An 11,356-nucleotide genomic window follows, 5' to 3' on the forward strand; every position below is an offset into this window, starting at 1 on the left:
ATAATAATTGAACAGGCGACACGTATGTGAATTAGTTTACAAAGTTGTGCTTTGCGTTTCTGTTCTTTCGATGTAAACTTGTTCTGTGCTGTACAGTGCGTTATATCACTTTTCAGTTTTCCTGTTATAATAATTGAACAGGCGACACGTATGTGAATTAGTTTACAAAATTGTGCTTTGCGTTTCTGTTCTTTCTTTGGAAATTTGTTTCTGTGCTGTACAGTGCGTTATATCACTTTTAAGTTTTCCTGTTATAATAATTGAACAGGCGACACGTATGTCATTTAATTTACAAAGTTGTGCTTTGCGTTTCTGTTCTTTCTTTGGAAATTTGTTTCTGTGCCATATAGTGCGAGATAACACTTTTCGGTTTCCCTGTATTCCTAATTGAGCGAGCGACATACATGTGATTTAGTTTACAAAGTAGTGCTTTGGATTTCTGTTCTTCGGTTGGAAACTTGTTTCTGTGCTGTACAGTGTGATATATCACTTTTCAGTTTTCCTGTTGTAATAATTGAACGGGTGACACGTATGTGATTTAGTTTACAAAGTTGTGCTTTGCGTTTCTGTTCTTTCGATGGAAACTTGTTTCTGTGCCGTACAGTGCAAGATAACACTTTTGGGTTTTCCAGTATTCCTAATTGAGCGAGTGACACACATGTGATTCAGTTTACAAAGTCGTGCTTTTCATTTACGTTCTTTCCTTGGAAACTTGTTCCTGTTAGGAACAAGTTAGGGTTAAGGTTAGGGTTAGGGTTAGGGTTAGGGTTAGGGTTAGGGTTAGGGGTAGGGTTAGGTTAGGGCTGGGTAAGGGATATGGTTAGGGTTAGGGTTAGGGTTAGGGTTAGGGTTAGGGTTAGGGTTATATCACTTTTCAGTTTTCCTGTTATAATAATTGAACAGGCCACACATATGTTAATTAGTTTACAAAGTTGTGCTTTGCTTTTCTGTTCTTTCGTTGGAAACTTGTTCTTGTGCTGTACAGTGAGATATATCACTTTTCAGTTTTCCTGTATTCCTAATGGAGCGAGCGACGCACATGTGATTTAGTTTACAAATTAGTGATTTTATTATTTGTTCTTTCATTTGAAACTTGTTCCTGTGCTGTACAATGTGATATATCACTTTTCAGTTTTCCTGTTATAATAATTGAACAGGCGACACGTATGTGAATTAGTTTACAAAGTTGTGCTTTGTGTTTCTGTTCTTTCGATGGAAACTTGTGCCTGTGCTGTACAGTGCGTTATATCACTTTTCAGTTTTCCTGTTATAATAATTGAACAGGCGACACGTATGTGAATTAGTTTACAAAGTTTTGCTTTGTGTATCTATTCTTTCAATGGAATCTTGTTTCTGTGCCGTACAGTGGGAGATAACACTTTTCAGTTTTCCTGTATTCCTAATTGAGCGAGCGACACACAGGTGATTCTGTTTAAAAGTAGTGCTTTGCTTTTCTGTTCTTTCGTTGGAAACTTGTTCTTGTGCTGTACAGACAGATATATCACTTTTCAGTTTTCCTGTATTCCTAATGGAGCGAGCGACGCACATGTGATTTAGTTTACAAATTAATGATTTTCTTCTTTGTTCTTTCATTTGAAACTTGTTCCTGTGCTGTACAATGTCATATATCACTTTTCAGTTTTCCTGTTATAATAATTGAACAGGCGAAACGTATGTCATTTAATTTACAAAGTGGTGCTTTGCGTTTCTGTTCTTTCGATGGAAACTTGTTTCTGTGCTGTACAGTGCGTTATATCACTTTTCAGTTTTCCTGTTATAATAATTGAACAGGCGACACGTATGTGAATTAGTTTACAAAGTTGTGCTTTGCGTTTCTGTTCTTTCGATGGAAACTTGTTCCTGTGCTGTACAGTGCGTTATATCACTTTTAAGTTTTCCTGTTATAATAATTGAACAGGCGACACGTATGTCATTTAATTTACAAAGTTGTGCTTTGCGTTTCTGTTCTTTCTTTGGAAATTTGTTTCTGTGCCATATAGTGCGAGATAACACTTTTCGGTTTCCCTGTATTCCTAATTGAGCGAGCGACATACATGTGATTTAGTTTACAAAGTAGTGCTTTGGATTTCTGTTCTTCGGTTGGAAACTTGTTTCTGTGCTGTACAGTGTGATATATCACTTTTCAGTTTTCCTGTTGTAATAATTGAACGGGTGACACGTATGTGATTTAGTTTACAAAGTTGTGCTTTGCGTTTCTGTTCTTTCGATGGAAACTTGTTTCTGTGCCGTACAGTGCAAGATAACACTTTTGGGTTTTCCAGTATTCCTAATTGAGCGAGTGACACACATGTGATTCAGTTTACAAAGCAGTGCTTTTCATTTATGTTCTTTCCTTGGAAACTTGTTCCTGTTAGGAACAAGTTGGGGTTAAGGTTAGGGTTAGGGTTAGGGTTAGGGTTAGGGTTAGGGTTAGGGGTAGGGTTAGGTTAGGGCTGGGTAAGGGATATGGTTAGGGTTATGATTAGGGTTAGGGTTAGGGTTAGGGGTTAGGGGTTAGGGTTAGGGTTAGGGTTAGGGGTTAGGGTTAGGGTTAGGGTTAGGGTTATATCACTTTTCAGTTTTCCTGTTATAATAATTGAACAGGCCACACATATGTCAATTAGTTTACAAAGTTGTGCTTTGCTTTTCTGTTCTTCGTTGGAAACTTGTTCTTGTGCTGTACAGTGAGATATATCACTTTTCAGTTTTCCTGTATTCCTAATGGAGCGAGCGACGCACATGTGATTTAGTTTACAAATTAGTGATTTTATTATTTGTTCTTTCATTTGAAACTTGTTCCTGTGCTGTACAATGTGATATATCACTTTTCAGTTTTCCTGTTATAATAATTGAACAGGCGACACGTATGTGAATTAGTTTACAAAGTTGTGCTTTGCGTTTCTGTTCTTTCTTTGGAAATTTGTTTCTGTGCCATATAGTGCGAGATAACACTTTTCGGTTTCCCTGTATTCCTAATTGAGCGAGCGACATACATGTGATTTAGTTTACAAAGTAGTGCTTTGGATTTCTGTTCTTCGGTTGGAAACTTGTTTCTGTGCTGTACAGTGTGATATATCACTTTTCAGTTTTCCTGTTGTAATAATTGAACGGGTGACACGTATGTGATTTAGTTTACAAAGTTGTGCTTTGCTTTTCTGTTCTTTCGATGAAAACTTGTTTCTGTGCTGTACAGTGTGATATATCACTTTTCGGTTTTCCTGTATTCCTAATTGAGCGAGTGACACACATGTGATTCAGTTTACAAAGTCGTGCTTTTCATTTACGTTCTTTCCTTGGAAACTTGTTCCTGTTAGGAACAAGTTAGGTTTAGGGTTAGGGTTAGGGTTAGGGTTAGGTTAGGGCTGGGTAAGAGATATGGTTAGGGTTACGGTTAGCGTTAGGGTTAGGGTTAGGGGTTAGGGTTAGGGTTAGGGTTAGGGTTAGGGGTTAGGGTTAGGGTTAGGGTTAGGGTTAGGGGTTAGGGTTAGGGTTAGGGAGTTAGGGTTAGGGTTAGGGTTAGCTTTATATTACTTTTCAGTTTTCCTTTTATAATAATTGAACAGGCAACACATATGTGAATTAGTTTACAATGTTGTGCTTTGCGTTTCTGTTCTTTCAATGATAACTTGTTTCTGTGCCCTACAGTGCAATATAACACTTTTCCGTTTTCCTGTGTTCCTAATTGAGCGAGCGACACACAGGTGATTCCGTTTAAAAGTAGTGCTTTGCTTTTCTGTTCTTTCATTCAAAAATTATTCCTGTGCTGTACAGTGCGTTATATCACTTTTCAGTTTTCCTGTTATAATAATTAAACAGGCGACACGTATGTCATTTAATTTACAAAGTTGTCCTTTGCGTTTCTGTTCTTTCTTTGGAAATTTGTTTCTGTGCCATAGTGCGAGATAACACTTTTCGGTTTCCCTGTATTCCTAATTGAGCGAGCGACATACATGTGATTTAGTTTACAAAGTAGTGCTTTGGATTTCTGTTCTTCGGTTGGAAACTTGTTTCTGTGCTGTACAGTGTGATATATCACTTTTCAGTTTTCCTGTTGTAATAATTGAACGGGTGACACATATGTGATTTAGTTTACAAAGTTGTGCTTTGCTTTTCTGTTCTTTCGATGAAAACTTGTTTCTGTGCTGTACAGTGTGATATATCACTTTTCGGTTTTCCTGTATTCCTAATTGAGCGAGTGACACACATGTGATTCAGTTTACAAAGTCGTGCTTTTCATTTACGTTCTTTCCTTGGAAACTTGTTCCTGTTAGGAACAAGTTAGGGTTAGGGTTAGGGTTAGGGTTAGGGTTAGATTAGGGCTGGTTAAGGGATATGGTTAGGGTTACGGTTAGCATTAGGGTTAGGGTTAGGTGTTAGGGTTAGGGTTAGGGTTAGGGTTAGGGGTTAGGTTTAGGGTTAGGGTTAGGGTTAGGGTTAGGGGTTAGGGTTAGGGTTAGGGTTAGGGTTAGGTGTTACGGTTAGGGTTAGGGGTTAGGGTTAGGGTTAGGGTTAGGGTTAGGGGCTTAGTGTTAGTGTTAGGTTTAGGGTTAGTGTTATATCACTTTTCAGTTTTCCTGTTATAATAATTGAACAGGCGACACATATGTGAATTAGTTTACAAAGTTTTGCTTTGTGTATCTATTCTTTCAATGGAATCTTGTTTCTGTGCCGTACAGTGCGAGATAACACTTTTCAGTTTTCCTGTATTCCTAATTGAGCGAGCGACACACAGGTGATTCCGTTTAAATGTAGTGCTTTGCTTTTCTGTTCTTTCGTTGGAAACTTGTTCTTGTGCTGTACAGTGAGATATATCACTTTTCAGTTTTCCTGTATTCCTAATGGAGCGAGCGACGCACATGTGATTTAGTTTACAAATTAATGATTTTCTTTTTTGTTCTTTCATTTGAAACTTGTTCCTGTGCTGTACAATGTCATATATCACTTTTCAGTTTTCCTGTTATAATAATTGAACAGGCGAAACGTATGTCATTTAATTTACAAAGTTGTGCTTTGCGTTTCTGTTCTTTCGATGGAAACTTGTTTCTGTGCTGTACAGTGCGTTATATCACTTTTCAGTTTTCCTGTTATAATAATTGAACAGGCGACACGTATGTGAATTAGTTTACAAAGTTGTGCTTTGCGTTTCTGTTCTTTCGATGGAAACTTGTTCCTGTGCTGTACAGTGCGTTATATCACTTTTCAGTTTTCCTGTTATAATAATTGAACAGGCGACACGTATGTGAATTAGTTTACAAAATTGTGCTTTGCGTTTCTGTTCTTTCTTTGGAAATTTGTTTCTGTGCCATACAGTGCGAGATAACACTTTTCGGTTTCCCTGTATTCCTAATTGAGCGAGCGACATACATGTGATTTAGTTTACAAAGTAGTGCTTTGGATTTCTGTTCTTCGGTTGGAAACTTGTTTCTGTGCTGTACAGTGTGATATATCACTTTTCAGTTTTCCTGTTGTAATAATTGAACGGGCGACACGTATGTGATTTAGTTTACAAAGTTGTGCTTTGCGTTTCTGTTCTTTCGATGGAAACTTGTTTCTGTGCCGTACAGTGCGAGATAACACTTTTCGGTTTTCCTGTATTCCTAATTGAGCGAGTGACACACATGTGATTCAGTTTACAAAGTAGTGCTTTTCATTTATGTTCTTTCCTTGGAAACTTGTTCCTGTTAGGAACAAGTTAGGGTTAAGGTTAGGGTTAGGGTTAGGGTTAGGGTTAGAGTTAGGGATAGGTTAGGGCTGGGTAAGGGATATGGTTAGGGTTACGGTTAGGGTTAGGTTTAGGGTTAGGGGTTAGGGTTAGGGTTAGGGTTAGGGTTAGGGTTACGGTTAGGGTTAGTGGGTTAGGGTTAGGGTTAGGGTTAGGGTTAGGTGTTAGGGTTAGCGTTAGGGTTAGGGTTAGGGGTTAGGGTTAGGGTTAGGGTTAGGGTTAGGGTTAGGGTTAGCGTTAGGGTTAGGTGTTAGGGTTAGGGTTAGGGGTTAGGGTTAGGGTTAGGGGCTTAGGGTTAGGGTTAGGGTTAGGGTTAGTGTTATATCACTTTTCAGTTTTCCTGTTATAATAATTGAACAGGCGTCACATATGTGAATTAGTTTACAAAGTTTTGCTTTGTGTATCTATTCTTTCAATGGAATCTTGTTTCTGTGCCGTACAGTGCGAGAGAACACTTTTCAGTTTTCCTATATTCCTAATTGAGCGAGCGACACACAGGTGATTCTGTTTAAAAGTAGTGCTTTGCTTTTCTGTTCTTTCGTTGGAAACTTGTTCTTGTGCTGTACAGAAAGATATATCACTTTTCAGTTTTCCTGTATTCCTAATGGAGGGAGCGACGCACATGTGATTTAGTTTACAAATTAATGATTTTCTTTTTTGTTCTTTCATGTGAAACTTGTTCCTGTGCTGTACAATGTCATATATCACTTTTCAGTTTTCCTGTTGTAATAATTGAACAGGCGAAACGTATGTCATTTAATTTACAATGTTGTGCTTTGTGTTTCTGTTCTTTCGATGGAAACTTGTTTCTGTGCTGCACAGTGCGTTATATCACTTTTCAGTTTTCCTGTTATAATAATTGAACAGGCGACACGTATGTGAATTAGTTTACAAAGTTGTGCTTTGCGTTTCTGTTCTTTCGATGGAAACTTGTTCCTGTGCTGTACAGTGCGTTATATCACTTTTAAGTTTTCCTGTTATAATAATTGAACAGGCGACACGTATGTCATTTAATTTACAAAGTTGTGCTTTGCGTTTCTGTTCTTTCTTTGGAAATTTGTTTCTGTGCCATACATTGCGAGATAACACTTTTCGGTTTCCCTGTATTCCTAATTGAGCGAGCGACATACATGTGATTTAGTTTACAAAGTAGTGCTTTGGATTTCTGTTCTTCGGTTGGAAACTTGTTTCTGTGCTGTACAGTGTGATATATCACTTTTCAGTTTTCCTGTTGTAATAATTGAATGGGCGACAGGTATGTGATTTAGTTTACAAAGTTGTGCTTTGCGTTTCTGTTCTTTCGATGGAAACTTGTTTCTGTGCCGTACAGTGCGATATAACACTTTTCGGTTTTCCTGTATTCCTAATTGAGCGAGTGACACACATGTGATTCAGTTTACAAAGCAGTGCTTTTCATTTATGTTCTTTCCTTGGAAACTTGTTCCTGTTAGGAAAAAGTTAGGGTTAAGGTTAGAGTTAGGGTTAGGGTTAGGGTTAGGGGTAGGGTTAGGTTAGGGCTGGGTAAGGGATATGGTTAGGGTTATGGTTAGGGTTAGGGTTAGGGGTTAGGGGTTAGGGTTAGGGTTAGGGTTAGGGGTTAGGATTAGGGTTAGGGTTAGGGTTATATCACTTTTCAGTTTTCCTGTTATAATAATTGAACAGGCCACACATATGTCAATTAGTTTACAAAGTTGTGCTTTGCTTTTCTGTTCTTCGTTGGAAACTTGTTCTTGTGCTGTACAGTGAGATATATCACTTTTCAGTTTTCCTGTATTCCTAATGGAGCGAGCGACGCACATGTGATTTAGTTTACAAATTAGTGATTTTATTATTTGTTCTTTCATTTGAAACTTGTTCCTGTGCTGTACAATGTGATATATCACTTTTCAGTTTTCCTGTTATAATAATTGTACAGGCGACCCGTATGTGAATTAGTTTACAAAGTTGTACTTTGCGTTTCTGTTCTTTCGATGGACACTTGTTCCTGTGCTGTACAGTGCGTTATATCACTTTTCAGTTTTCCTGTTATAATAATTGAACAGGCGACACGTATGTGAATTAGTTTACAAAGTTGTGCTTTACGTTTCTGTTCTTTCGATGGAAACTTGTTTCTGTGCTGTACAGTGCGTTATATCACTTTTCAGTTTTCCTGTTATAATAATTGAACAGGCGACACGTATGTGAATTAGTTTACAAAGTTGTGCTTTGCGTTTCTGTTCTTTCGATGGAAACTTGTTCCTGTGCTGTACAGTGCGTTATATCACTTTTCAGTTTTCCTGTTGTAATAATTGAACGGGTGACACGTATGTGATTTAGTTTACAAAGTTGTGCTTTGCGTTTCTGTTCTTTCGATGGAAACTTGTTTCTGTGCCGTACAGTGCAAGATAACACTTTTGGGTTTTCCAGTATTCCTAATTGAGCGAGTGACACACATGTGATTCAGTTTACAAAGTCGTGCTTTTCATTTACGTTCTTTCCTTGGAAACTTGTTCCTGTTAGGAACAAGTTAGGGTTAAGGTTAGGGTTAGGGTTAGGGTTAGGGTTAGAGTTAGGGTTAGTTTAGGGCTGGTTAAGGGATATGGTTAGGGTTACGGTTAGCGTTAGGGTTAGGGGTTAGGGTTAGGGTTAGGGTTAGGGTTAGGGGTTAGGTTTAGGGTTAGGGTTAGGGTTAGCGTTAGGGGTTAGGGTTAGGGTTAGGGTTAGGGTTAGGGTTAGGTGTTAGGGTTAGGGTTAGGGGTTAGGGTTAGGGTTAGGGTTAGGGGCTTAGGGTTAGTGTTAGGTTTAGGGTTAGTGTTATATCACTTTTCAGTTTTCCTGTTATAATAATTGAACAGGCGACACATATGTGAATTAGTTTACAAAGTTTTGCTTTGTGTATCTATTCTTTCAATGGAATCTTGTTTCTGTGCCGTACAGTGCGAGATAACACTTTTCAGTTTTCCTGTATTCCTAATTGAGCGAGCGACACACAGGTGATTCCGTTTAAATGTAGTGCTTTGCTTTTCTGTTCTTTCGTTGGAAACTTGTTCTTGTGCTGTACAGTGAGATATATCACTTTTCAGTTTTCCTGTATTCCTAATGGAGCGAACGACGCACATGTGATTTAGTTTACAAATTAATGATTTTCTTTTTTGTTCTTTCATTTGAAACTTGTTCCTGTGCTGTACAATGTCATATATCACTTTTCAGTTTTCCTGTTATAATAATTGAACAGGCGAAACGTATGTCATTTAATTTACAAAGTTGTGCTTTGCGTTTCTGTTCTTTCGATGGAAACTTGTTTCTGTGCTGCACAGTGCGTTATATCACTTTTCAGTTTTCCTGTTATAATAATTGAACAGGCGACACGTATGTGAATTAGTTTACAAAGTTGTGCTTTGCGTTTCTGTTCTTTCGATGGAAACTTGTTCTGTGCTGTACAGTGCGTTATATCACTTTTCAGTTTTCCTGTTATAATAATTGAACAGGCGACACGTATGTGAATTAGTTTACAAAATTGTGCTTTGCGTTTCTGTTCTTTCTTTGGAAATTTGTTTCTGTGCCATACAGTGCGAGATAACACTTTTCGGTTTCCCTGTATTCCTAATTGAGCGAGCGACATACATGTGATTTAGTTTACAAAGTAGTGCTTTGGATTTCTGTTCTTCGGTTGGAAACTTGTTTCTGTGCTGTACAGTGTGATATATCACTTTTCAGTTTTCCTGTTGTAATAATTGAACGGGCGACACGTATGAGATTTAGTTTACAAAGTTGTGCTTTGCTTTTCTGTTCTTTCGAGGGAAACTTGTTTCTGTGCCGTACAGTGCGAGATAACACTTTTCGGTTTTCCTGTATTCCTAATTGAGCGAGTGACACACATGTGATTCAGTTTACAAAGCAGTGCTTTTCATTTATGTTCTTTCCTTGGAAACTTATTCCTGTTAGGAACAAGTTAGGGTTAAGGTTAGGGTTAGGGTTAGGGTTGGGGTTAGGGTTAGGGTTAGGGGTAGGGTTAGGTTAGGGCTGGGTAAGGGATATGGTTAGGGTTACGGTTAGGGTTAGGGTTAGGGTTAGGGGTTAGGGTTAGGGTTAGGGTTAGGGTTAGGGTTAGGGTTAGGGTTAGGGTTATATCACTTTTCAGTTTTCCTGTTATAATAATTGAACAGGCCACACATATGTTAATTAGTTTACAAAGTTGTGCTTTGCTTTTCTGTTCTTTCGTTGGAAACTTGTTCTTGTGCTGTACAGTGAGATATATCACTTTTCAGTTTTCCTGTATTCCTAATGGAGCGAGCGACGCACATGTGATTTAGTTTACAAATTAGTGATTTTATTATTTGTTCTTTCATTTGAAACTTGTTCCTGTGCTGTACAATGTGATATATCACTTTTCAGTTTTCCTGTTATAATAATTGAACAGGCGACACGTATGTGAATTAGTTTACAAAGTTGTGCTTTGTGTTTCTGTTCTTTCGATGGAAACTTGTGCCTGTGCTGTACAGTGCGTTATATCACTTTTCAGTTTTCCTGTTATAATAATTGAACAGGCGACACGTATGTGAATTAGTTTACAAAGTTTTGCTTTGTGTATCTATTCTTTCAATGGAATCTTGTTTCTGTGCCGTACAGTGCGAGATAACACTTTTCAGTTTTCCTGTATTCCTAATTGAGCGAGCGACACACAGGTGATTCTGTTTAAAAGTAGTGCTTTGCTTTTCTGTTCTTTCGTTGGAAACTTATTCTTGTGCTGTACAGACAGATATATCACTTTTCAGTTTTCCTATATTCCTAATGGAGCGAGCGACGCACATGTGATTTAGTTTACAAATTAATGATTTTCTTCTTTGTTCTTTCATTTGAAACTTGTTTCTGTGCTGTACAGTGCGTTATATCACTTTTCAGTTTTCCTGTTATAATAATTGAACAGGCGACACGTATGTGAATTAGTTTACAAAGTTGTGCTTTGCATTTCTGTTCTTTCGATGGAAACTTGTTCCTGTGCTGTACAGTGCGTTATATCACTTTTAAGTTTTCCTGTTATAATAATTGAACAGGCGACACGTATGTCATTTAATTTACAAAGTTGTGCTTTGCGTTTCTGTTCTTTCTTTGGAAATTTGTTTCTGTGCCATACAGTGCGCGATAACACTTTTCGGTTTCCCTGTATTCCTAATTGAGCGAGCGACATACATGTGATTTAGTTTACAAAGTAGTGCTTTGGATTTCTGTTCTTCGGTTGGAAACTTGTTTCTGTGCTGTACACTGTGATATATCACTTTTCAGTTTTCCTGTTGTAATAATTGAACGGGCGACACGTATGTGATTTAGTTTACAAAGTTGTGCTTTGCGTTTCTGTTCTTTCGATGGAAACTTGTTTCTGTGCCGTACAGTGCAAGATAACACTTTTGGGTTTTCCAGTATTCCTAATTGAGCGAGTGACACACATGTGATTCAGTTTACAAAGCAGTGCTTTTCATTTATGTTCTTTCCTTGGAAACTTGTTCCTGTTAGGAACAAGTTAGGGTTAAGGTTAGGGTTAGGGTTAGGGTTAGGGTTAGGGTTAGGGGTAGGGTTAGGTTAGGGCTGGGTAAGGGATATGGTTAGGGTTATGATTAGGGTTAGGGTTAGGGTTAGGGGTTAGGGGTTAGGGTTAGG

This window comes from Meriones unguiculatus, chromosome 6 (assembly GCF_030254825.1).
Source record: "Meriones unguiculatus strain TT.TT164.6M chromosome 6, Bangor_MerUng_6.1, whole genome shotgun sequence".
NCBI classification, from domain to species: Eukaryota; Metazoa; Chordata; class Mammalia; order Rodentia; family Muridae; genus Meriones; species Meriones unguiculatus.